Source organism: Pyrus communis, chromosome 10, assembly GCF_041283825.1.
Source record: "Pyrus communis isolate YQ-2024b chromosome 10, ASM4128382v1, whole genome shotgun sequence".
NCBI classification, from domain to species: domain Eukaryota; kingdom Viridiplantae; phylum Streptophyta; class Magnoliopsida; order Rosales; family Rosaceae; genus Pyrus; species Pyrus communis.
Window position 1 is genome coordinate 4,759,968 of NC_142574.1, and position 27,483 is coordinate 4,787,450.

Consider the following 27,483-nt stretch of genomic DNA (forward strand, 5'->3'; position numbering starts at 1 on the left):
AAAATACTAATTTTCTTCGAGTCTCTTAACTCTCTTTTAATTTACACAATTCAAATATAAAAATAAACATAAGTGCCTTAATTTTATAAGAGAAGAACAGCTGGGCATATACTAGCTAATCGCTAGTAGGCAGACTAATGAGAATTGACTGAGAAAGGCAAAACCCCTCCCAGTCCCAAAAAGCATGAGAGCGCCCTTGGTTTCCAAACACAACGTGTCAATCATCTATACGTCACCCTCGCCCATCATTTGTGCACTCTGCACTCATACAAACAACGAATGCCGGGCCTCTCTGAGAGTCCGAGGTTTCCCAATTCCCCACGCTTTTCATTTACGCTCGCCAACACTCGCTCTCTTCCTCTTACACGTGCCCATTCTGATCTGCCTTTTGTAACGTGAGCACCTCCTCCGATTCCCTCCCGCTGGTCAACAGGCCTCTGTAACTTTATTTGATTCACCTGGCAAAATATGGCCCCAGAAAGCGAGTAGAATTGTCTTTCTCTACTCTAGTGAGTGGGGGATGCGGTCCAGACCATTACCACTAAGCGGTTTCCCTCCAGAACACTCCATACAGCGTTTCCTCAAATAAACAGGGTTTCTACTTTGTGGCTTTGCGTAGAAAGCATTTATAGGTAGGTATATCTGAGGAAATTAAGGAAAGAGGGAGGCTGCTAGTGTTTTAATCATAGCTTGTTTCTTCCAAGTAAGAAACTACTACTTTATTTTTTGAGGGAAAAATCAAAAAGGAAAAACGATTTTTTCTTTTTTTAGATAAATATGATGATTTTTGTTCTTTTGGGTTTTCTTGGTTCTTGTTGGTAATCTTGTTTTGCTTCGTATTACTGTTATCTCTAGCATGCTTTTGATCTTGTTTGCTTCAGGTTTTGATAACCAATTCAGACAAATGGGAAAATTTTCTTGAATATGAGTAACTAATTTAATTTCTCTATGTATATATCTACCGATCTGATATAGAAGAAGGTATGGGGAGAGGAAAGATTGTGATTCGAAGAATTGACAATTTAACGAGCAGGCAAGTGACCTTTTCGAAGAGAAGAAATGGGTTGATTAAGAAGGCTAAGGAGCTATCAATCCTTTGTGATGCTGAGGTTGGATTGATTATCTTCTCTAGCACCGGCAAGCTTTACGATTATGCTAGCACTAGGTTAGATATCTCTCTCTCTCTCTCTCTCTCTCTCTCTCTCTCTCTCTATATATATATATATATATATATATTGCCAGTGAACCTTTTTGTTGGATTGAGTTTGCACTGGAACTAGAGCTACTTGTTCTTTATATATGTCTTTAATGGTCTATCGAATTTTAATTTTCCTAGCTGACTTAGTAGAATTTATGTATCCATGTTGATGATATGCTGTATGTTCTAGCATAGGATTTGAGGTGGACTTGTTATTGGACTAGTTCAGACGACATATATCAGCTGTAGCGTCCTTTTTTTATGAATCTATATATATATTGCATGTCGAATTACTTACCCGAAGATGTTATTTGGCTATGTTGCTTCCTGTCTTAGGTCATGGATTGTGTAGATCGAGCTTTCCCTTGTCTATTTTGCATAGGAATTCAGAAAGCTATATTATCTCTGATAAGAAACTGCTTTTAAAAACTTCCAACGAAAAAAAGGTCACAGATATAAGTATTTACATATGAATGCTTCTCACAGTGTGCTATATGTAGGATTCAATTATGATACATATGCAAGAGTTGACTATCTACATATAATGATAAATAGACACACGATGGAGTTAATGGATGATACAAAATTACATTAAATCTAGTTATTTAGTAATGTTCAACGAAGAGGGGTTTCTGAGGTGTATGTGTGTGTGTGCATGCACGCGCGTGTGTTCCTCTCAGTTATTAGACCGTTTTCTCTTTAGCAGTTTTGGTTGGGGAGGGGGGAGAGAGAGAGAGAGAGAGAGAGAGAGTTTATGATACCTCAAAGGTCTAAAGCATGCACGAGGAGAACTTCTACAGAAGTACTATTCAGGCAACCCCTCCATACTTTGACGTCCTTAAGAATGTGTTGCATGAGATGTTGTCTTAAAGGAGAAGTTTGTAGGTAGTTTGTCAATTCTCGCGAAAAACAAGGATTATGAGGTGTACAGATTCAAGTATATACATGTTAGCAACTGTAATATCATCTAAGAATATCACATTTCTTTAGGGACTAAATTGAGGAATAGTGTAGGTCGCAATTCATCGGTGTCCTTTCTTGGTACAAAGGAGGATGATGGGAAGGGCAGTGTTTTCTGAAAAGACTTCTCTACCACTGAAGTTACAATTTCCCACTCATGTGCACCAATATATATATCAAGTTAAAAATTAGGGAATTGTTATTAGCATTCTAAAAATTTCATTCTACACTCATCACAAGTGTATTTTTCTTTTTAATTATAGAAAGTTTGGAGTGCCAAATGAGATTTTTGGAGTGCTAATAACAATTCCCTAAAAATTAATGAACTTTAATTATCGTTTTTAGTATTCAAGAGAAAAAAAAAAAAACATAAGAGATAAAGTTTGATAGGGATGACAATGGTTCAATGGAGCACGTTAATCAGTGCTATTAAATCGTAACTACATTTATATATATGTAGTTGACAAATCCACTGTAATAGCATACCACACACTTACTTTATAAGTGACCTCATCATTCACAGACTCATTTGTGACATTTTGACAACTTGATCAACAGCAATGATGTGGGGAGATTTACTGATATATACCTACTCTCCATGTTAAAAAACCGATTTCTCTTCTGATCTTCCTCCATGATGATTTCATAATGTTCAGCAACACTTTCGTTGTAGCCTTTTGAATGCTCACTTGTGAAGAGAACCTTTAGCAATTTGATGTGAATGATTTGTTCACGATTGTTTTATCTTCGTTCAACGTCTCAGTCAAGTGAAGGAAGAGTCTTTATACTTATCAGAACAAATATGTTTTTGAAACATGATATTATAGTTATATTGAGTTATACTTTACTTTTTAAGTTATCAAATCGTGCAATTTTATAAGCATGAAAAAAAATCGAGAGTTGCCCAATTGGCTACATCAATAATGCTTAGAGAATCTCCAACACTGGTAGCTACAAATTTGTTAGTTACCATGAAAATGATTCAAAATCTATTAGTCAGTTTATTATGAGCACCTCCTAAATTACTAGCTAAATAATTCATTTGCAAGAGCTAGTTGTTTTTGTAAAAAATGTTGATTCATTTAAGATGGACAAAGCCTCATGAAATATTGCAAACCTTAAAACCATTTAAATCATTTTTCATCTCAAGTGGTTAAAGGGTCAACAAATGAAATGAATAGTACAGAAACTATAAGTCCTCAATCACAACCCAGCTCCCTTCCCTTGCCTTGGATACTCACCTAATAAGTGCTTGAAATATCCAGCCATGGTCAAAGCCAAATAAGCCACAGACACCAAATCAATGTGCCAAAGTGAAACTCGTCATTCATCAGTCAAAACTTCTTGAAATGATGATTTGAGGGTGCAACAAAGCGGTATATTTTGGTTAATTTTCTAGCTAGTAGAGCCTCAATTGAGACAGAAAAAAAAAATAATGTTGAAAGTCAATATTTTTCTTTCTTAATTGTAAATTTTGTCTACAAATTTAGTTTCCCTAGTATTACTCTTTCATTTTTATTTTCTTTCATCGGTTGGCATTTGCACATTATTTGGTATTGATATTGGAATTTGCATTGGCATTGGTAACATCAACATCAAAACTAGCTGTTTTCTCAGTAAACTCATGATCTAGTGTACCTTTATGAGTTTGATGTGAGGTCTTGGAAAAGTTTTGCAATTTGGTTTCTTTATGCTAGGCTATTTTTAGTATTTTATGTCTTAGGATTTCCTACCTTATGTTAAAATATACAATGACGATGATGTATATGTGGGTGTAGCCACATTTGCAAAAAGGGATCATGCATGTGAGTCCAAATCTCCCTCCCTATAGTTTTATGTTTGTTTACTTTTTATCCACTAGGATAAGTATTTTTCTTTGCTAAGTGGGAAAATTAATTCTTGAAATGTAACCATTTTGTTCCCTAGTCCCCTTGGCAAATAAAGCCAAAATGTAACTCTTTATACTTGTTAGCTTCAGTTACATATGAAATAGGCGTATTACACCCCAAATTTGTTGTTGCAGTTGCATTGGTTGTTAGACCAAAAGGGTATCAGCTTAAGAGAGCATTGGCTCTTCGACGGCCGGTCACCAATGTTCTTGATATATATGGCCACCAACACTTTCTTGTAGGTAAAAGTTTATTTGGAGTTAGACGGAGCCATTATTGAGGAGGGTTTGAGTACGCTTGCAATGGTTACTAAAGTTTTCAGAAGATCTCTCCGCATAGATGTTTCCAAACATTTGACATATATGCCCAACGTCAGGTTAGGGTTAAGACTCCGAAGAGCTACCAGAGGTGATGGTTGAGTAGAAATGAGTGTCTGGGAAATTTCTTGTTAAGGCTAGGGTTAGGGTTTTAAGGGTACAAAATAAGAGGAGAAATGAGTCTCGGTAACTAAGGTAGGATTTCAATCAACTTTTTTTAAGCCTACAAACTAAGGAACCGGATTCTCACTTCAGCAGTACGCTAGATAGCAGCTAGATCAGTGACCTAGTTACCGGATTTGGCTATCAACTTAGATTTGATATAGGATGGCTTCTTTTTCATTTTAATCAAGTGTGGCTTCTTTTTTTGTTGGGAAGAAAAATATCACTCAACAGTGGCTATGCATAATGCGAATCATGGCCAACAAATATCATCATTTAAGCAATTGAAATGACCAAATGACCAAAATATGTAACAACATGAAAAACTATTGCTAGATTCCTTAATACTCAAAGGGACTCTAGCTTAAGTTGCCAATGGCATTTGGCCCTCCCGCAGTTTGTCTGCATACAAAAAACCGGGTTACAGATTTCCACAAATCCATTTAAAACAAATGTTAACAAATATTACTAGTATTTCCCCTATATGCTTCATAAGCTTGTTTAAACAATAGTTAAAAAAGATTGTAGGGATTTTTGCTTTAGTTTAGTCACTTGAATAAAGTAGTGGAAGCATTTCAACTTACGTACCATACATATACATAGATATTTTTCATAACATAAACAGTATTAACACTATATAGCAATCACATTGGTCGAGAAACATATGAAGTGTATATATCCATTGAAAAAGGAAAGGACAGAAAATATCTCATTACAATCAAAACCTAAATAATATTTACAAGGTACATGATTGTTGCATCTAACGACCATAACGCTTTGACTTTCTTATCAGCATGAAATCAGTTATCGATCGTTTCAACAAACTGAAAGGGGAGCATCAACTGCTGAATCCTGCTTCGGAAGTCAAGGTAACCACTCAACAAAAAAAGCTCCAATTTTCTTTGTGCTGAATACCTGCAATTGTACTGAATAAAGACATTATATCTATCTGACACTGTCACTAAGCTTCGTCGACAACGAGTACATACTAGCCAGAGTTGCTTTAATCTAATTTTTTATGCTCTACTTAATGTCTACGCATGCATACCACTTCTTTAATTACGTAGCTCTATGGTTTTGCCTATGTATAATAACAAACATTGGCAAACATATATAATCCCTTATGAACAATGTTGGATTATATCCTTTCGGAGAGATTATAGACAAGCAAACATAGAAATAGAGAGAGCTAGCTATCCAAGCGCCAGTGGTCTTTCTTAGTCACAAATTTAACTGTATGGGAAAGTACATGATGGGATTAGTCTAGATAGTCTGAAATAGCATTATGAAAGAACATGTATGCCTTGAAAGTTAGAAATTAGGACTCGGATGTTACCAGTTTTCATTACAAAACTTCTGAGACAATCAAAGAGCTCTATCCTCTTCAACGCATTCTTGGCACTTGACTCATGAAGAGATGTATAAAGGATTCTGGGGAAGAGAAGCTCAATACATTAACAAACCGTCAAACAATTGCACCATTTTCCAAAGGTCTAAAATGCATAAGATTGAAAGCCTGATAGGACATTCAGGAAAGACAGATACATGCTCTTGCGACACTGACAATAGTAACTATGAAGTCCAAATTGGAAAAGAAGCATGGAAGAGAAGGGATTTATGTTATTGACAAAATACTATTACTACAATGCGAAGAGGGAAAGGGAGATGAGTTTCACTAATGATGCTCTGGGACAGCTTTTTTCTCATCTAGCTGACATAACTTAAGTTCAAACAACTTGTTAAAGTCTAAATGAAGTTCTAGCAAATAGAAACACAAAGTTTACAAGTTGATATTATAATTCGAATTTCTGTCAGAAGCAAAATCTGGTAGTAGTAATAATTCAAGGAGTTCTCGTCAAGGGGTTTTCTTCTATATATCTGGACAAAAGCCCAGCGTTACTTAGGGAAGGGTAGCACTTTCCTTTTAGGGATGCTATTGCTACTTCAGAATATACATGAGACCTAGATTATAATTTTTCTTTTATGAGAGAACTAACCATATCTCAACCACTCTTCAAAAGAATGTAGCAATCTAAAATAGCCATGGTACTTAAAGGAACTATTTAACATCCTTGCAACACCCCACTAGCCTGAAATCGTTGTGGAATGAATACAATACATGAACATGCGGAGTTGACAATGAAGCCTGTCTTTGATGGATTGTAGAAAAAAAGGAAAGTTAAGATGCAAGGCAAGGCAATGCCGTGAGCTAATGCATATTTGTTTGCATTTACAGAAGAAAATAACAAAAGTCTAAGAGGAAGTATGCTGGTGCTGAAGCTTTGATGGCCCCAAGAGTTTTAAGGATCCAACCTTCAGAAAAATTCCATTGAATAATAGTTCGTTTGTGTTGAACCATCAGTTTCAGACTATTCCAACTTGTATCCAATTAGAGGGCTTTATATTTACGAAAATATAGACAACCCGGTAAATGCTATCCAGGCTGAAATTTCAATAATCAAAGGTTTCGGGCATCAGAATTCTGAAGAAACAACAAAGAAGTTAATATATTGATCCACTGAGAAATTCAACTTGCCCCATGTAACGAAAAACTTCAGCCTAGGATTGCAGTACGTGCAGGAAGGGATTATTTTCATTTCCATAGTTATTGGTAACATATAGTTTCTGGAAATGTAAATCAATGTTGAATTATAAGCTATGAGCTGATTAACACTAGTGAATAAGCCATGTGTTTAATTGTGTATCACTTGTGGTTAAGATTGCCAAGTGTAAGGCTCAAATATGTAAGGCCAAGAGTGCCATGTGTAATGATCCTAGTTGTTTAGCTAGATGAATGGCTGAGATCATCTTCTAGAGAGAGAGAGAGAGTGATCCAGCTAAGAGTCTCGAATTGTTTTATTCTCTTTTGCACGACTTGTGTGAGAGTAAGAGAAGCAATCAATGTGAAGAATTATTTCTGTGATTTGCAAAGAGAAAAAGAAGCAACTATTCCCTCTCTTTGTGTGCCTTCATCTTCCTTCGGTTCTCTTCTTCCAAAAATTATCAATTTACTAAGCTATTTTTCAACTCACTCTAACATGGCCTTAGAGCCAGGTTCGATCATTTGTAGCTGGATCTAAACTGTGAGATTGGGACATCGCCGAAACTGGAAAAATCAAGTTTCAACTGAGCTCATCTTAGTTTGGTGAAGTTCGCCGGAGTTCCTTGTGTGATCTAAAACCACGTGTTTTCGATACATCGGAGCTCATGATGGCTTGATCCGGAAGTTCAGAAGTAAGAACTTTGATCTTCTCCGGTGAGAACTACGAGTTCTGGAAGATCAAAACGACAACGATTTTCAAGTCTCATGGACCGTGGAAATGGGTAGAGAAAAGGATTGCACTCCTTGAAGACTCGAAAAAGAAAAAGAAGGGTTGATGAAGCTGAAGCAATGGATGATGATGATGAACAAACTGTTGTGATGTTCATGAAGGATGCTAAAGCACTTGGGATTATTCAAAATGCAGTTTCCGATCATATTTTTCCTCAATTCGCCAACACAGATTCATCTAAAATGGCTTAGGATCTATTGTATGGTGAATACCATGGTGGTGATCAGGTAAGATCGGTGAAACTTCAAAATCTCATACATGAGTTTGGATATGCTAGAATGAGAAATGGTGAATCTTTATCTAGTTATCTACTCGTTTAAATGAGATGATTAATCAAATGAAAACATTTGGAGGGACACTTTCGAATGAGAGATTAGTACAGAAAGTGTTGATTAGTTTGAGTAAGGCTTATGACCCTATATGTCTTGTGATTAAAAATACTAAATGTCTTGAAACTGTTGAGCTACAAGAAGTGATTATAATTTTGAAAAGCCAACAGCAGCGTTTTGATTTACACTCCTCCGATGCAATTGAGAAGGCTTTAGCCTCTTTATCTATGAGTAACAATGGATAGAATAAGAGCAATACTCATTCTGGTAATTACCAAGCATAGAAGAGTTATTACTAAACAAGTACAAGTAAAACAATGCTTAATAATGGTGTTATCGTCGCCCAAAGGCAAATCCATAAATCTCATCAATGTTGTACTTTCTAGGGGTATTATTGTCGCCCGAAGGAAGTACCTGTCCATCACTTGAAGGTGAAGCTGTACAATACTAGGTTACGCCAGTGAAGAAACATGGTAGGCCCCATCACCCAAAGGTGAAGCTATACACCTCTGGGTTACGCTAGAGAAGAAACATATACATATAACATCACACACCAACACTAGCCGTGGCTAATGAAGTTGTTCGACATTGGTTTCACCAGTGAAGCTAGGGGTATAACATAAGTATCCTCAACTGTGTCCTATGGCCATAGACGTCTACATATCCGTGCTGTGTGGATGTGTTATATGATAACCCACTAGATATTTACCGAAAACATATCTCAAAAACTCATGCCAAAACATCAGAGCTCAAAAGCTCAAACCTCGTCGAATAAAGCCATGCTAATTCATATTCGTAAATCCACCGAATTTTTTACCTATAAAACAAATAGTTCATAACCTTTAATAGAATGTAAATTAGATAAATCATAAATATTTCATAAAGCAATTTAAATAAATCACAAATTCTCCATAAACCAAAAATATGGAAATCCGTAAAACATACTTTAAAATATGCTCAAATTATGAAATAAGATATGCATGCAATCCTAAGATTTATAAAATATTCATTTGAAAAGGAGTCCACTCACAGTTATTCCACTACTGGGATGCCGCTCGAACGAGGGAGGACGAGGTCAAACCACAATTAGAGACCAATTAATAAAACGTTACTAGAACGATAGAATTTGTGAAAACAGAATGCGGATTTGGAATCAGGATGTCAAAATTAGTCTAAGAGAAGTCCTGAAACCTAAAAAAATCAACTTAAAAGTCAACGGTCAACGAGGACCGAAAAGTCAAAGGGTCATGTCAACGGGTCGGATCTAGGCTTAGGTTGTTGGGTTGGACTGGAGTTATTGAGTTAGGCCTGAGTTGGATCTGAGTTCTGGGCCTGATGGATTGAACTGATTTAGGGCTAATGGGCCAAGGGTTTTGGGTCATGAAAAATGAGTTAAAAGATTTGGGCTAGATAATAGGTTGGACTTAGTTTGGGTTGTGGGTAGGGTCGACCCGGTTGAACTCACGGGTCGTCGGACCCATTGAAGGAGAAAACCGGAATTTGGGGATTTTGGCCGAAAAATTTCTCCGACTCCGATTTGGGGTCAATCTCAACCATTTCACATGTTCTACCTACCAAAATGGAGATAACCAAGTGTAGATTAGGATTATACCTTTCTCCGAGTCAGCCGTGGCTGAAGTTGACCAAAAATTGGCTTGCAAGCCGTCGGGTTTCTCACCGGAAACTAGAGATTTGAAGAACAAGCATGCATGAATATATATATATATATATATATATATATATATATATATGTGTGTGTGTGTAATCCCAAACTCAACCCCAATTCATCAAAAATATCTAATAGAACTTACCTCCTTCCAAAATTACAGAAATTTGAACACGAATCACGCCAGAGCTCGACAAAGGGATTTGGAGCTCACGGTTTCATCAAGTCCAGTGTCTTCCCATCATCTGATCGTCCATGCAAGCCCAAAAATTGACTCATGTGGTCGAGTTACACTCTAATTTGGTAAGATTGGTCTAGATTTCACTGGGAACGTGTGTTGGTGTGAGTGGTTCCCTCGGTGGTGCTCGGGAAGAGAGAGAGAGAGAGAGAGAGAGAGAGAGAGAATTACAGAAAAGAGAGGTGAGGGACAGGTTCGAGAAAGAGAGAGATAAGTGTCAGCACTGTCAGGGGAGTGAAAAGAAAACCATGGGATGATCCTACGAACCCACGCAGGGGTATTTTCGTAAATTTGTACACGGTTTGAAAAACGGGTTGTTTCACAACGTGCGTTGGCCCTTGCTTCATTCATATGGTAGCAAGACTTCCTTGAAACGGATTCTTGGAAGAGGTAGACAGAAACAGCCGAAGAAATTAACCAACAATTTGTGCCCTAAGCTATGATGAAATATAGTTTACCAATGTTCCTATAATCTTTAATTTGTGAGCACATGCAACCAAAACCAATTGGTGATGAGTGGAGACGCCCAATATATGTATTTTCAGGACAAATATAAAATAAAATAAAATATGCGTGATTTTACATTGACTAACATTTTCTAGTGCTCTTATAAATGTGCTCATCTAGTGAGTTCATATTTCATGTATAACAATATTTACTGTATTTGTATTTAATAGTTTTGGCGAAGGGAAGCAGCAAGCTTGAGGCAACAATTGCGGTACTTGGAAGAATGTCACAGGTACTATCATTGCTTTTTATTGAATCTTCAACATAACCTAGCAATTTGATTCAAGTACCAAAACCTAACAATGCATATTTCATGATGCTTACTGGAAAAGGATATCATACTAACTACGGTTCATCTAACTACCAAACCAGAAAACCTTTTCGACATGGAGGATGAGTAATGAAAAGATGTTTCTTGATTATTCATAAGAAACCGAACAAATAATTAGTAACAATTAATTAAATGCGGTATCAGTGGGCAAGAAGCTACCGAAAAATAAAAAAAATAAAAAATAAAAAATTAGTATCCAGCTGCTCAGCCCTAACATAGAATATACAGACGCAAAATCAAGAAATCTTCACAAAAGGAAAAACGAAATGTCTCTGAACTCCTAAAAACTGAGCTCCCGAAAAAAGTTTCACATCTTGTCTAATGTATTGATCTAACATATAAAAATATTAATTATATAATAAAACATGTATTGATAGCAAAATAGTTTCACATGTTGCCAAACATGTATTGATCTAACATATAAAGATATTAATTATATAAGAAAGGTTCTGCTAATTTCTTTATATTACAGAGATTTGAGCCAGAGTACTCAATCCCTTCAATCCTCTATTTAGGAGCTTGAGGTTGTGACTGTTATTGTTAGTGTTCTTATTTATATGGTGATGAAACGATCCCGGTGAAGTCTACTTTTCGGCAGTCAAAACTAGTTTTTTGGGGACATAAGCCAATAATCCTTTTGTATGTATTACATGAATTGGAATCGAAGGGAACTCCAAGGATTTTAGGTCTAGTGTAATTGCACTACTAACTTAAACAGTTTGCGTGACAAGGGAGATTTTGTCGCGCAAAGCATTCTTAGGTCGCACAAAAACTATGGCGACCAAAAATTCGTCGCGCAAATTTTGTCGTGCAAAGGTCGTGGAAAAAGACATTGCACGACGAACAATTTCAAATTCGTCGCGCATCAAAACAATTGCACGACGCTTTATTACTCATCGCGCTAAAGTTATACGGACAAAGGTGTCCATCGTACGATATGAATGGGTACAAATGCGCTTTGTGATTAGTTTGTCTCGAAAAGTTTGCGTGATGAAAAATATAAGAGGTGCGTGGTAATGCACGACGAAGTAGTAAGATGCATTTAATTTTGGGCGATGACCCGTCGGAGTCATGCAAGTCTAATATTATTAAATAAATAAAATAGAATAAAAGGAAAATTAAAAAAAAAAAAAAAAGATTTCATACTAATGGCCAAAAAAAAAAACAAATTAATGAATAAAAAAAACAAATTTTATTTATAATATAAATAAAAATGTACGTACAAATATAAAGTTTTAAAAGAAAGCGGGAACAAAACTATAAAAAAAAAAAGCGAAAAAATTTATAGGCATGTCCTTCGGAGGTGTTTGGTAATCTTGCTGCTGGTTAGGGATGGGGTCGGAGGTCGACGGGCTTGATTGCTGTGCTTGCTAATGTGGAAGGGCTCTGAGGGCAATGGTGCAGAAAAACCGAGGAGATGTATTCCGTAGGAACTGAGGGCTTATACAAGCATTGACATTTAAGACTTGTACGATGCCAGCTCACTCCTCAAGCCAGCGACTTCCTGCTTCAAAGCCGTAACCTGGCTCTTTGACTACGACGATGACGAGGCTCCATTCTTCCGCTGCTTGGCACTTCCCATCCCCCGACAATATGTCCCTGGCCTTCGACCGAAAGTCTGGTCCAACGTTTCTGTGACAATGTGAAACCATGCATCCTCAGAGGGATCCACAAACTTGATCGGCGTGTCCGAATGAAGCTGGAAGGCAGACTCCTAAAGCACTGACTGACCATTTTCCACCATAGTCGCCTGTGAAAAAAAAAACATGGATTATTACAATTTGAAATAATTAGTATAAATGTTTAATGCATAAGAAATTACTTACATGAAGGGACTCAGTCAACTCATCCCTAGGCCGAACATAAACGTCAGCAAAGACGTTGATCTCCGAAAATTTTGAACCCTCCTAATATCGAAAAAGATAAGGAAAATGTTAGTACGAAGAAAAAATATATTAGCAAAATTTTAAAATTGGAAATGAAAGTTGTAATATATACTTTCCATCACGCCTCCATCATATAGGAGAAAGGCCTTGAACTTGAATGTTGGAGAAGAGTCTTTTTTTCCTGGTTTATCTTGTTCGCCTTCGCCTTCTTTTGTTATACACAAAATAAACGTATTAGTTGTAATACTTAAAGAAAATTAAAAAGTTAATAATAAACATTAGTAAAAATTTAAAAAGTAAAATGAAAGAAGTCATAATTAAAAACACATCACATAGCCTGGCTCCTGAAAATGATTGCAAAGCCAAACCCAACTATCTTGTCGGTCCTCCAACTCATTCGGACAACCCTCCTCGAGAGCGACATGCGGATCATCAAACTGTTGGAAACATTGGTGCATGTCACTATTCCATTGCTTGTAGCGTTCGAAGAAGAGCCGATTGAGGTACGCGAACATGTCCTCGTCCATGTCCTCCAAATTGTAGTTTGTCTGCACTGTAACAAATATTTTGAAAGTATTAGTAATAAAAGACAGTAATAAATATAAATATATAAATTTTACATGAAAAGCATTAAAAAGGTAACGCTACTTACGGACAATTGATTGCGCACCGTGTTCTTTGTCTCCTTTCTACATCGCCTTCCAAAACTTCCACTGCATAGGGCGAAATATCCGCCCGACATGCCCCATGTCGTGGGTCAATGCACTATGCTGCTCTGCCTTTGGTACTGCCTGATGTCGCTCATCGTATCTGACTGGGATACGACCGTTGGTCACCCGGATGACCTTCACTGTCTTCAATTACTGATAAGGTCCCCGGGTGTTTTTCTTCATTGCAAAGAGATGAAAAAAAAAATCATTAACCCAAAACTAATAACAAATCCTACTAAAATTTTGGCATAACCTCCCCTATAATTAAAACATTTCTCAAAACCTTGAAAATAACATAAACAATATACGTGTCCAATACAATGATCACAACAGTTTAATAAAAGGTTCGGAACGATGAAAACTTTTTAATCCTTACATGACATAACTTAACAAATAGAACCTAAAATAACAAAACTCAGTTAACATGGGAATGAGGGAGTGAATTAGGATTGTATACTTAATCGTGTACCCGAGGCATCAGTTGTGGATCCCGATGGTGACATCTGGTTCGTAGTGCGAGGGTGTCAATGAGTACTTCGGGCGTTAACAGGTAACGCCATCAAAAAAGGTGACAATGCCTGCGCCTGTGGAACTGGAGGACCAACTGGGTCAATCGAATTGATCGGCCTATGATCCATCTCTGCCGGAGCAGTGGCGGCAGTAGTAAGTGTAGCCGTAGGACTAGGTGTAGAAGTTATCGCCCTCCGAGTTCTAATAAGGTGTGGCATCTACAAAATTGGAAATCAATTTGTTACGTACACAAATATTTAACTTACCGTACACATGCTAATAATTTAAAGTCAAATTTAAAACGAAATTTAAAAACCCTAATTTAAAAACCCTAATTCTAAACCCAATTCAAGTTTGGTAGAAACAAAACTTAAAACTAATATACTATACACAAAATAATCAATTCATATAGGATATAGACACATCAATTATAACTTATAAGAAGAAACCAGCATAAAAGAGTAGTTGGAGGCAAAATCATAGCCTATGAGTGTATGCGTCCGTCTGTATGTATGTGTTGTGTGTGTAGGTGTGTGTGTATGTACTATGTCTATGTGTGTGTCCATGTATATATGTTGATTTTGGGTGTGTTTGTGTGTGTTGATGTATGCTAATTTTCCATGTACTCTGTCTGTATGTGTGTTGATGTTTGTAAGTTGTGTGTGTGTGTATGTACTAAGCAACATAATTTCAAATAGTTTCCACCATAATTACTTAATAGTTTCACAGGTAGTAATAATTTCACAGGTAGCAATGAGAAAGGGGACCATATAAAGTGATTCTCAGTCTTTTTAAACATCCACATTACATATAGAAGTCATATGACTATTGGATATAAATAGAGCTTGCTAACTAGAATAATTAACAATGCAATTTATTTATAAAAGAGTGAGTAGCAGCAAATAACACTTTCTATCTATTTAGGAGTCAAGACTTTCGAGAAAGAACCATTAGTAGGCTAATTAAGCTATTTATGTTCTTCAATTTAAAAAACCCCACAACCCTATTTCTATAACTATCTCTATCTGATTGTATGACTAACTAATTAAGCTACAACACTATTTCTTTAACAGAGTCATACATTCTTCACATTGAAAAGAAAAAAAAGTTACCGCAATTAATAAGAAAAATTCAATCAAGAGCGAGACAAGGCCCACTTGAAAATTGAGGAACACAGCTAAAGATAAGTGGCAGAAACCCCAATTTTACAACCAAAATTTTTAACCAACATCCAATTCCAAATTCCAACACCAAAGTAGCAGAAATCACACTCGAAAACTGAGGACCACAACTAAAGATAAGTAACACGTTGGCCGTTTAGTTACTAGTACATTTGTTTGACTTATATTAACTGTAACAATACTCTACTTGTTCGAGAAATCCATAACCAATTTTCTAACTTTGGTTCCTTTCCAAGATGGAATGAGTTACAAATTTTCCAGATTATGCATTCTGCAAAATCCAACAACTACATCCAACAACTAGCATAAAAACTTTCAACAAATATCCAAATCAAACACAAAAGTAGTAGAAAGCCCAATTGAAAAACCGAGGAACAAAGCTAAATTGTTGTCTTCATGATTTCTTGTTTAAGAACAGTGGGCCAAGCAGCAAGTTGTTTGTTTAGTTACTAGTTTGTAACAATACTTTACTTGGATAAAGAAATCAATGTCATTGCATTCGTTTGTAGGAAAGGGAACTGCAACTCAATTACCATAACAGAACGACCGAATAAAAATTATTATAGGGTGGGAAACCAATTGTCTAACTTAGGTTACTTTCCAAGAAGGAAAGAGTGTAAATATTTTCCAATTTCTGCATTCCACGGATTCCACCTACATCTAGCAACAAACATCAAGTTTTTCAACAAAAAACTTCAACCAACATCCAATTCCAAAATCCAACAGCAAAGTAGCAAAAACCCTACTCAGAAAACCAAGGAACAAAGCTAAAGATAGTAGTAAGTTCATTTAGTTCCATTATTTCTCAACATACTGAATCACTTTGCATGGTAACAAGAAAAATTCAATCAAGAGCAAGACAAGGCCCTAATTCTAATTTTTTACTTGAAATCATAAAACCCTTAATTTAAGAACCCTAATCTAACGAAGCACCCTAAATCTAACCCCCAATTTAAGAAAACCTAATCTAACCTCACTACCCAAAATCGTTTCCCTAATTTAAGACCCAAATCTAACCCCAATTAAGAACCCTAAAAACTCTAATTTAAGAACCTAAATGTAACCCCCCAAATTTATGAACCCTAAATCTAACTCGATTGCCCTAATTCTAACCCCCAATTTGAAAAAGAAAAAAAAACACCTAATTAGCATGGTAAATAAAGAAAATTGAAAATAAAAATTGAAGAGGAAATTACCTTTGGAGACAAAGACACGACGGCCGGAGAGAGGGACAGAGAGACATATGGAGATACAGAGGAAGGAGAGAAACGGTATAGTGCGGGGAAAAAAAGGAAGAAGAGGAAAGTGAGGGGAGGAAGGAGAGACATGGGATTAAAATATAGAATCTTGCGCGACAGAGTCTTTGCCTCGCAAGGCTAAAAAATCGTCAAGCAAGTTTTTTAAAATTTCCGCACAAAAAAAAGCATCTTAATTGAATTTTTAGACACTTGCGTGACGAATACATATATTTCGTTGTGCAAATATACATTGAATGACAAAATATATGTATTCATCGTGCAAGTGTCTGAAATTTCAATATTCCCAATAAAATTAAAGCGCTTGCGCGACCAACAATTGTTATGTGTTGCGCAATTATGTTTTAAAATGGTTTTTTTAATTTTTTTTTTTAATTTTTTTTATAATTTATTATAAAATACAAATAAAAAAAATTTATTTACAAAGTAATTCACATATAAAATGGGAATCATTCATACCATTTTCCCCATCACTCTATATAATGCATTAACCATTTCATGTGTTTTACAAAAAAAGTTACATATAAATTGCCTTAATCTTCATCCGAACTATAATAACTTTCAATTTGGTCGCTATCATCATTTTTAGTGTCCCATTCCTCATCATTGATAGGTACGTCACCATTGTCGTTTGTGCGCATTGGACCATCATATCGTGGAATATTACCGAGGTCAATTGTGATCGACTGAATCGATATTTTGATTGAAGAAACTTCTTTTATCTGAAATGGTTCTTGGATAAGATTAGTATCTCGGAGTGTTTCCGCACCATTGTCGATGTTGTTGTCAGTACGGTCTTGTTCTGGTATAGTATACACATTCCTATGATCCATCTTCTGAACAACTTTCCAACTCTTCCCTGCTTTAGGGTCATCTAGATACACATTTTGTTTTGCCATGGTTGCTAAGATGTAAAGGTCATCATTGTACCAAGTTTTGGTAGTGTTCATTGATAGTAATCCATGATCTCTTTTCACACTTCCATGCCTATTTGGGTTTGTATTAAACCATCGACACTTAAATAGGATCACTTAGCACCGGTCTTTGTAAAGCAATTTCACGACACTTGTTAGTTTGCCATAGAATTCAATGTCTGTACTTTCGCCTTCCCGGGGGACATGAACATCGTTGTTTTGCATACACAACTTGTCATCTCGTGCACCCGCTAAGAACTTGACGCCGTTGACATGGTAACCTATTCAACGTGAATCGGATCGAACTCCAAGTTATATAACTCTTCACTGTATGCAGGGGAATTCAATGCTTTCAGTTGATTCACGTAATATTAGACAAACATTTAAATTTGTTAGTTCGAGCAACTTAAGTGGTACAATATATATGTCCAATACAGAACACTGCAAACTTACATATTCGAGAAACCACTGCAGAAACAATTCACGGTGTTTCTTGGCATACAAATGTGAAGGATGTGCCTGCTTCATCATACTTTCATGCTCGTCTAGGTATGACAGTGTCTCATCACAATTGTTGAGTATGAACCAATGTGCTACCTCCATGTCCTTCATGGAAAACGACTCGCCACAAATCGGATCTTCGAATGGTTGAGCGATTTGGGCAAAAACTGAAAGTTTCTCCTTTCTCACACCCTCATCATTATCGTGAGGATGACGATTGAAAGTTGTCTCAACATCCTTTAAATACATTCCACAAAATGTAAGCTCCTCATATGCCACCCAAGCTTATATAATGGATCGTTCGAGCTTCACTTTGTTTCATAAACTTTTCTTCAAGTCTCTGAGAAGCCTGCCAAAAGAAAATGATACGATACACATATTACTAATCATAATATATTTAATATTGATTAATAAAAAAGACGAGGAATATATACCTTTCTATTGGATACATCCGTCGAAAGTTGACTAGTCCATCAAGCAATGCCTCCTCTGGTAAGTGAACCATCACGTGTATCATACTTGTGAAGAACGCTAGAGGATATATCATCATAAACTTGCATAGAACTTGCACAATGCCATGGCACAACTGATTAACATCCGTTTTTCACAACATTTTCAAAGTCAATTGCGAAAAAAAAAAAAAAAAAAAAAAACTGGACAATAACATGATTGATTCACTACATTGGCTAGCAAGAGATGTCAAATACCCACAAAAAGTGGGCATTGCAGAACCATATGGCAGTCATGACTCTTTAGGCCAGCTAATTTACCCCCATCAATGTTCACGCAACACGTGATATTTAAAGCATACCCATTGAGAAACTTTACAGACGATAAAAACTTTAAAAATTCTTTCTTGTCATTTGGTTTCATTGAAAAAAAATGCAAGATCCCTTTTGACTTTATCATTGTCCCTATTCATCCATAAACCTCATCGTATTCCCATTCGTTCCAAATCAAGATGAGCTTTGATCATGTCCTTTGTCTTGCTCTCAATATCTAGAATTGTGCCAACCAATGTGTCAAATACATTTTTCTCAACATGCATAATATCGAGGTTGTGTCTCAATTTTAGTTTGGACCAATACGGGAGCTCCAAAAACATAGACTTGTGCATTCAGTTCATGTGTAGATGGTCTTCCGAAATGAGCAAAATCCAAACGATTAAGCTATTCCAAAATTTGATCACTGGACCAGTCTCTGGGTTTGAGGCGATGTTCTTTCTCCTCGTCAAACTCTTTATCCTTTTCTCACCACTCGTGGTCCCAAGGCAACCATCTTTGATGACCAAGGTAACAAAATTTTCCCCCGTGCTAACTAGATGTTACGCCTTCCTTGCATACAGATCATGCCATATAACCCCTAGTGCTCCACCCGGAAACCATTGCATATGCGGGGAAATCGTTCACAGTCCACATCATTGCAGCATGCAAAGTGAACATCTTGCTAGTACATTTATCGTATATGCGCACACCGTGTGTCTATAAATCTTTTAGCTCATCCACCAACGACTGTAAATATAAATCGATTGACCTACCAGGATCCTCAGTTATCAATAGAGTCATCATCATGTATTCTTTTTTCATACATTTCCATGGCGGCAAATTATACGGAAATATGAAAATCGGCCAAGTACTGTGGTGTTGGTTTGAAACCCCAAACGAATTAAATCCGTCAGTGGCAAGTCCCAATCTAACGTTACGAGAATCAGCAGCAAAATCAGGGAATGTTTGATCGAACTCTTTCCATGCCTCTCCCTCTGCAGGATGCCTCAGGACATCGTCATTAACCCACTTTTTCTTATGCCATCTCATGTATGTGGTAGTATGCGTTGACATATACAATCGCTGTAACCTAGGTTTCAGGGGTAGATAATGCATGACTTTTTGTGGGATCTTAGTCCTTCTATTCTGAGATGTCATTTTGAACCCCAACTCATTGCATACAAGGCATTTATCCAATGCTTTATTGTCTTTGTAGAATAAAATACAATTGTTTTTGCAAGCGTGAATTTTTTCATAACCCAATCCAAGACCATTCAACACCTTTTGTGCATGTCTATGGTATTTGGGCAAACAATTGTCCTTCGGAAGCATTTTCTGAAAACCCCCAAAAAGTAATCGAAACACTATTTCGACATACGATACTTTATTTTTCCGTGCATTAGTTCAACAATGGCCATGAGAATTGAGAAGCTCTCGCACCCCGGGTATAACTCTTGGTTGGCATTTTTTTAATAGTTTTTTATATTGTTCGAACTCTACACTGTCCATTGGTGTAGGCACGTCATCTTCCCCTTCCTGATTGGTGTTTGTCAATGCAAATGGAAAATAATCATTTATAGTATCCATGACTTGTTCATTAGGATCCACAATAAGTTCAACATTGTCCATTCTTGTGGCGTTTGAAGAAGAAGCATTGTCTAATTGTTCCCCATGATGGTTCCAAGTATTATATGTTTCAATCATTCCATTCCTTATTAAATGAAATCAAACATTTTCATTTGTCTCCCTTAATGTGTTGCTACCCCTCCTACAAGGACACCGGATTCTAGTTGCACCCGAGTTGTGTGTACATGCAAAGTCAATAAAATCCTTGATTTCATCCAAGTATTCGTCCGTGCATCTATTCGGGTTCTGTATCCACGTCCTGTCCATAATTCCTCGAACCACAATAACAATACAACAATCACAACAACTTCATACAAAATGATAATGTCACCTTATGCCTCCGGTAAGGGCCTTATCCCATTCAGGAATGCATAGTCATGTCACGTAATTTACGGCTACATCAGATTAGATTTCGAAGTGGATGAATTTCGGAGCATCTCGATATAGTTCTTCAGATGTACGACCTGAAGAACGTACAGAGATGACACCGAAATCTAATCCTTCAACCATAAACTACGCATCATAACTATGCATTCCCAAACTATCCAAATAATGGGACAATTCAAGAATTAATTGGATCGTAGTCATGCTTTCACATTCATGCACGAAATCCAACTAATCCTTGAACGGGAAACTAAGTTTTACTAAAAATAAAAAAAAACAAGTACGAAGTTAATTTCAATTAACTCTGTACATTACAACACATATTTGTACTTCACGTACAAATTTAACAACATAATATAAATATAATTTCACAACACAATATAAACATAACAAACTAAGTTCAACATAATTTTATAATTTTATATGTTTAAAAAATAAAACAAAGAAAATACATTCTCAATCGTTCTCACCAATCGCTAATCACACACAATATCCTATAGACAACAAAATTAATGGTGTTAGTTTGAATTTACATTAATACGTTTACACTAAAGACAAAAAACGCTTACCAGACACACTGAGATATCTCGATCAACCTAGAGAAGAAGATGGAGGGAGTATTAGATGATGAAATTGAGAAAAAAATGGAAATGACAAATGCTGGATTGAGCAAAATCAAAGGGATGAGTGTAGAGGCAGAATCTGCAATTTTTTTTTTCCAGTTTGTCTCTACACATGGCTAAATCCAGATTAAAAAGTTCACTTTTGGACAAACGATTTTGTGCGACGAACCAAGTCTTTGTCGCACAAACACCCATTTGTGCGACGAAAAAAGAAACATTCGTTGTGCAAGTTTACCATTTTTTTTTTATATCCTTTGCTTTACAATTTATTATTTTCAACACATTGCACGATGAAAGAATGTATCGTTGCGCAATCATATTTTTTAATTTTTTTTTTATGTTTTTCTTTTTTATTTGTATTTATTGTAAATTTTTATTTTATTATAAATCAAAAACTCAAACCTAATTAAACATTAAATTAATTAACAAAACTAATTTACTATCCGAAATAGAAATTATAATTAATGCAAATATTAATACTCATCCACATAACATATATTTATTCATTAAATTAAATATAAAGTCCACAAATTCTTATTTTATTTATAAAAAAAAAAAAAAAAAAAAAAAAAAAAAAACCCAACCCTTATCAACTACAATCCTCCCTCGCCTACAACACATCAAACTTCCACTGCTGGAAACTCTACTTGAAAAGCCCATCCACATAAATCCGTTGCTTCTCATCAGTTTCATCAACATCCTAATGAACCTACATTAATGCCAATAACAATAAATTAGTCATTTAAAAAATATTACGTTTTAACAAAAATAATTGTTCATTATTTACCACATACTTATCAATAACTCTCCTAGCATGGACTTCTTCAACTCCTCAGGGACCTTTTTTCAAGACTCAAACTCAACAGAACAATCTCTCCATACCAATTTCCCAATGTCATACTTAAATTTAGTGTACGCCTTAGCCAAATTTTTGCCTTCAAAGTACGGCACTTGCTTTCGTCGATACCTCTCTAATTGCACTACAAGTTTCTTTTTGCCATAACCTTCTCCAGAATCGGCCCTGCTTTTTTAAACAAAAAAAATTTTGAAAACTAGGGCTCTGAAACTGTGTTTATATAGCACTAGAACACCTTTACGCGACGAACATATTCATCACACAAATCTCCAAGTTCATCGTGCAAAATACGTCATAAATGCACAATAAATTGGAAGGTTTGAACGCAGTTTAACTGTGCTTTGCGCGACAAACATATGGGTTCGTCGCGCAAAGATGTTTGACGCGACGAAGGTAGCGTTGCGCAATATATTGCGCAATGAATAAAATAAGGGAACTTTAAAGAAAAGCTCCCAGTACTGTTCACTTTAACGAAAAACCACATTTTAACATTAAAAAGTCAATCCTCGTACTATTCCTATAAAATAATTGTAATTATAAAGTTTACGTAAACATAGATATCTTTCTATGTTTACGTAAACTTTATAATTACAAACAAATATTCATAAAATATTTAATACCTTAAATATTTATTCTAAAAATAATTAATACTTTAAATATTTATTCTATAAATAATTAATACCTGAAATACTATTCTATAAATAATTAATACCTTAAATATTCATTCCATATATAATTAATGACACACTCCGACCGAAATCAAGGCATGATGGCCGTCACGTGAGGGTGACATAGCCATGTGCATAGTGCGGAAACAATAATAATAAAACAATTACGAATAAATAAAAACCAAACTACTAGATAAACTGGTTAAAGTAATACGCTAGTGTAAGACTAAGTGTGATAAACATAATCATAGCACAAAAAGCCTAAGTGCAATCCAAAAGAACGAATACTAATTATACAACACCTAAAGGTGATCCTACATTTGTGTTGTTCTGTTAAAACCATCGTTAAAGTCCTCGTGAGCCACCAAAGCGCTTCAAACTAGAACTTGGAGAGGCGCAAAACAGAAAGTGTGAGTGGGCAAAAACAAAGCTTTTCAAAATCATTTCATTCTCAAAAGTTCTAACCTCTCTCCATAAAACCTGTATAATTTCCCAAAAAATAGAATATATATACCACAACCATGCTTAAAATAGCAACATTCACAAATATGCCATATCGAATATCTCAGCATAAAGTATAAGTAAATCAGGTGATATCAATCAATGCAAATGATGTGTCAGCCGAAGTGACCTAACGTGACCTGTACGGCTGAATCTAGAGCTCAAATCCACATCTCAACAACTATACATGCACACGAGTCGGAACCACCTAAAGTGGTTTGTACGACAGGATTAGGTGTAAATAAATACGCTCAAGTGCTACGATCACGTGAAGACTGTGCGAATAATCGCATGTCACCTACGAGTTGGAACCACCTAACGTGATCTGTACGACAAGACTGTGCGCCTAACTTGGATCCAAGGTGAACGTATGGTGGGGGAGGTGAACATCACGTGAAGGACTGTGCCCTACTCTGGGCGGGAGTACTAACACTGGGGTGCAGGTTTATGAGCTCTCAATGCATCTCACATAACCACTAATTCACAACCATAATTTATAAACTTACCTGGCACTTACCTGTGCGTCCGCTGCACTAAACATATATATATATGCAACTACTAAATAGGCAGACACTTTGCATGGCATTTTAAAACATATTAGCATTCAATTTTGGAAAAATTCTCAAGTATATAGGTATATACGAAAAACTAAAAGCCCACTCACTGGTATGTGGAAGGGTCATAACCCCCAAGCCTCAAGTGACTACGCTCGTCCTTAGGATAGGTCTCACCTATATGCAAAACAACTATAAAAACATCAATTTAAAGCACATAACCAAAACTAGGTAACAACTTCTCATACAATGCTCAAATAGGGTGTTTGAATATACCAACGTGATCTACTTAACCTTACGAACATCCCCATATTTTTAAAATAATTTTCTGACAACCCACGCGCCGTCACGCGCTGGCCAAGGCATCGCTAGAAGCGCCTCCCACGCACCGACACGTGTTAGGCACACTGACCGTAAGAGTTAACACTGTTAGGGAATATTCCGTTAAAATAAGCATATACCGTTAGAACAAACCTAACACCGTTAGAATATTCTGTCAAACTTGACGGAATATTCTGTCGTCTCCTTCCTTGGTTCGCCGGACCATCGTCGTCGCCGGAAAACTGGAAAAAAAACTTTAAACCTTTATATCTCAGTCATTTTTCATCCAAATTTCATGAAATCAGTACCAAATTGAAGCTCATAACTTGTAAAACATTCCCTTACCTGTTTGAAGCCCCAAAAACGATGGAATATCACTGGAAAAATCACGATATTCTGATCACCTTTGCAACTCAGTATTCTTGAGTTTCCTGACGTTCAATTTCTTCCAAAATGCTTCTCCGAGCTTCGTGACAGTGTCTTAAAGCTCACTATAACCTTAGAATCCTCTGAAACCTTCGCATTTACGTATGCATGAACATTACCTCAAACTGGGATCTCAGGTTCTCGGATTTTCGAGGGTTTCAAGTTCTAAAAATGGTATGGATGTACTCAAGAGCTTGCCAAGAACTCAAAGACACCAATTAAAGCCTTGATCCGTGAGTGGTTTATGGTGTTCGAAGGTTGTCTGTACGATTTGTATAGAAAAATGCAGAAAATCGAAAGAGGAAGGAGAGAGAGAACGCACAGGTGGGTGGGTGTGTGTGTGTGTGTGTGGTCCAAAGTTTTCCACCCCAACCAACCAAAACAAAAGAAAATAAAACCCAAGTCTGTTTTTCCAAAAAAAAAAAAAAAAAACTTAGGAAATATTAAAATTGTCCAACTTAAGTACATATTACACACAACACACTTTAACGTCCAAGGGTAATTTCGACATTTCACGCCATCAATACTAATATTTCGGGACGGGCTGTGACAATTAATGCGTTAATCCATACAATTATTTTCAGCATAAGTACGATATTCATTGAAGATTAAAAACACATATAAACCGAGGATAGGGTGTTTACATTAGGTTTCAATAAAAAAAAAACCAACAGGAATTGAAACCTAATTAAGTCCAAATACATAACATAAAAATAAAAAATAAAAAAATAAAAAAAAACCCTTAAATTTAAATATTGTCATACAAAACATAAATTTAAAACTACTATTTCGATGGTCCTGGTCCATTCCACAAGACTTCATAACACCATCGATTGTAACCTCCCTCCAACGCATTATCCATCAACTTCATCAAATGTTCGTTTGTATCATCATCAAGAGTATACTTACACTATTACACATATATGCAAATAATTAATTCCAACATATAACTAAAAATTTCACAAACTTAATTATTAATCCATCAACAATATACTTACTAATAGTTCATCCATCACAGCCTTCTTCACATTCCCTGGCACATCTTCCCAAGAACGTCACTCAGCAGTGGGACAATTATTCCCCATGGCTACAGCGATCACATGCACAAACTCAAAATATTCCCTCAAATCATGCGAGTTGGTGTCGTGTACAATCTCATCCTTGTTTTTGTCCGCCATCCCAGCACGAATAGAATTTTGAAGAATAAGGATAATAGAATTGTGAAGAATCAGGACATCAAAAGCGCATATTTATAGGAAGGTTAGGACCTTTGCGCAACGAAGCCTTTGTCGCGCAAACACCTATATTAAATGTGGTATTGATTCCTAGGATTCACCTGCAGTAAATGGTCAAAACTAACAGGAACTTGCGCGACGAATCATTGGTCGCGCAAATGCCCCCCTTTTGTCGCGTAAGTTATTCATGCCAAACAAAATTACCCCGCGTTTTCTTGCTAACTTTACGCAACGCCAACAATTATTCGTCATACAAAGTGTTCTTGCGCAACAAATATCTTCATTGCGGATTTTTTTTTCTTTTTTTTGTTCCTATCTTTTCTATTTTGTGCGACAAAGTATATTTTTCGTTGCTCAAGTACATCTTGCGCGACAAAATACTCTTCGTCGCACAAGCTGTTTTTTCTACTAGTGTTGGGTTTTAACTTTTAGGGCATTTAGGTCTATTTAGGTGTGTTTTTTTTTGCCATAGTTAATAGTTTTTTTTAATAAAAAATGGCATTTCTAAAATTGGAAGTTAAGTTTTGGCTATTTATGATAAATTCTCCTTTTAAACCAACTGAAATGCAACTTTGTAAAAATCGCTTCACAATATCCTGATACTGTTACTTAAATATTGCTAAAACACTTAACGTTTTCCCATGAAATGTGAGATAATGATTTTTTGGAAAAAAAATGGTATCACACACACACAGAGTAACATTTAGTATATATGAATTAGTTTGTGAGAACATTTAGAGTATACCCTCACACCTTCTGTAAATTATGCAGGCAGTTAATGGGGGAAGAACTTTCTGGTTTGAGCGCCAAAGATCTACAGAATTTGGAAAGCCAACTTGAGATGAGTTTGAAAGGTGTCCGATTGAAAAAGGTATCAAAAGCCTTAGCCCTAAATATAGTCACACTTAATAATTTTATGCTGCCTTATTTATTTAACACATGCATGGCACTCATTGTTTTATTTTTTCTATTATGCAGAACCAGATATTTAATGATGAAATAAAAGAACTGAACCAGAAGGTTGCCCAAGAGCTGGCTCAATTTCTCCCAGTTGATTAATATTAATTCATTTTATTGGGGGTAAATTGATGCTTATTACTGTTGTTTTTACTTTATTTTCAGGGATCTTTCATACATCAAGAGAATATAAAACTGCATAAGAACCTAGACCTCGTAAGTAAAGAGAATGAGGAACTACAAAAGAAGGTATTGTCTATACATTAAGTTCTACTTTTATATTTATCACATGTTATAATTCATCAAAAGGATAGAGAAAGGCAATGGGTAGAGGGAAAGTGAAGGAATCAAATGAGCATAAACCTTAAAACCATTATGTTATTTTACTTATCAAGCAAATGTGAAGATGTCTTCTCTAGCAAACACTAACACAAAATATTTGGACACCAGGTTTATAAAGCAAGGGATGTGAATCGAGGAAACAAAAGTTCCCAGCCTCCATATAGCATCAGTAATGAATATGATTTGCATGCACCCATCCGTTTGCAGCTAAGCTAGCCACAGATTCAAACTTAGCCTAAGCATGGGCCTTCGAACACTGAAGTACCAGCAAAAACTATATATAACCCTACTAATGTGTAATATATCATACCATATTGATCCAATGGACCAACCCCAAAA

General features: G+C 36.1%; 1 pseudogene across 1 annotated transcript; it reads left to right on the forward strand.

Annotated features, from left to right (window-relative positions):
- The first annotated feature begins 713 nt into the window (after positions 1–713).
- LOC137730117 (MADS-box transcription factor 23-like) lies at positions 714–27,378 on the forward strand (annotated as a pseudogene). The gene is made up of 7 exons (XR_015952127.1): positions 714–1,165; positions 5,320–5,395; positions 10,769–10,830; positions 26,617–26,716; positions 26,824–26,865; positions 26,968–27,051; positions 27,253–27,378. The product of XR_015952127.1 is annotated as an MADS-box transcription factor 23-like (transcript).
- The last annotated feature ends 105 nt before the right edge of the window (positions 27,379–27,483 follow it).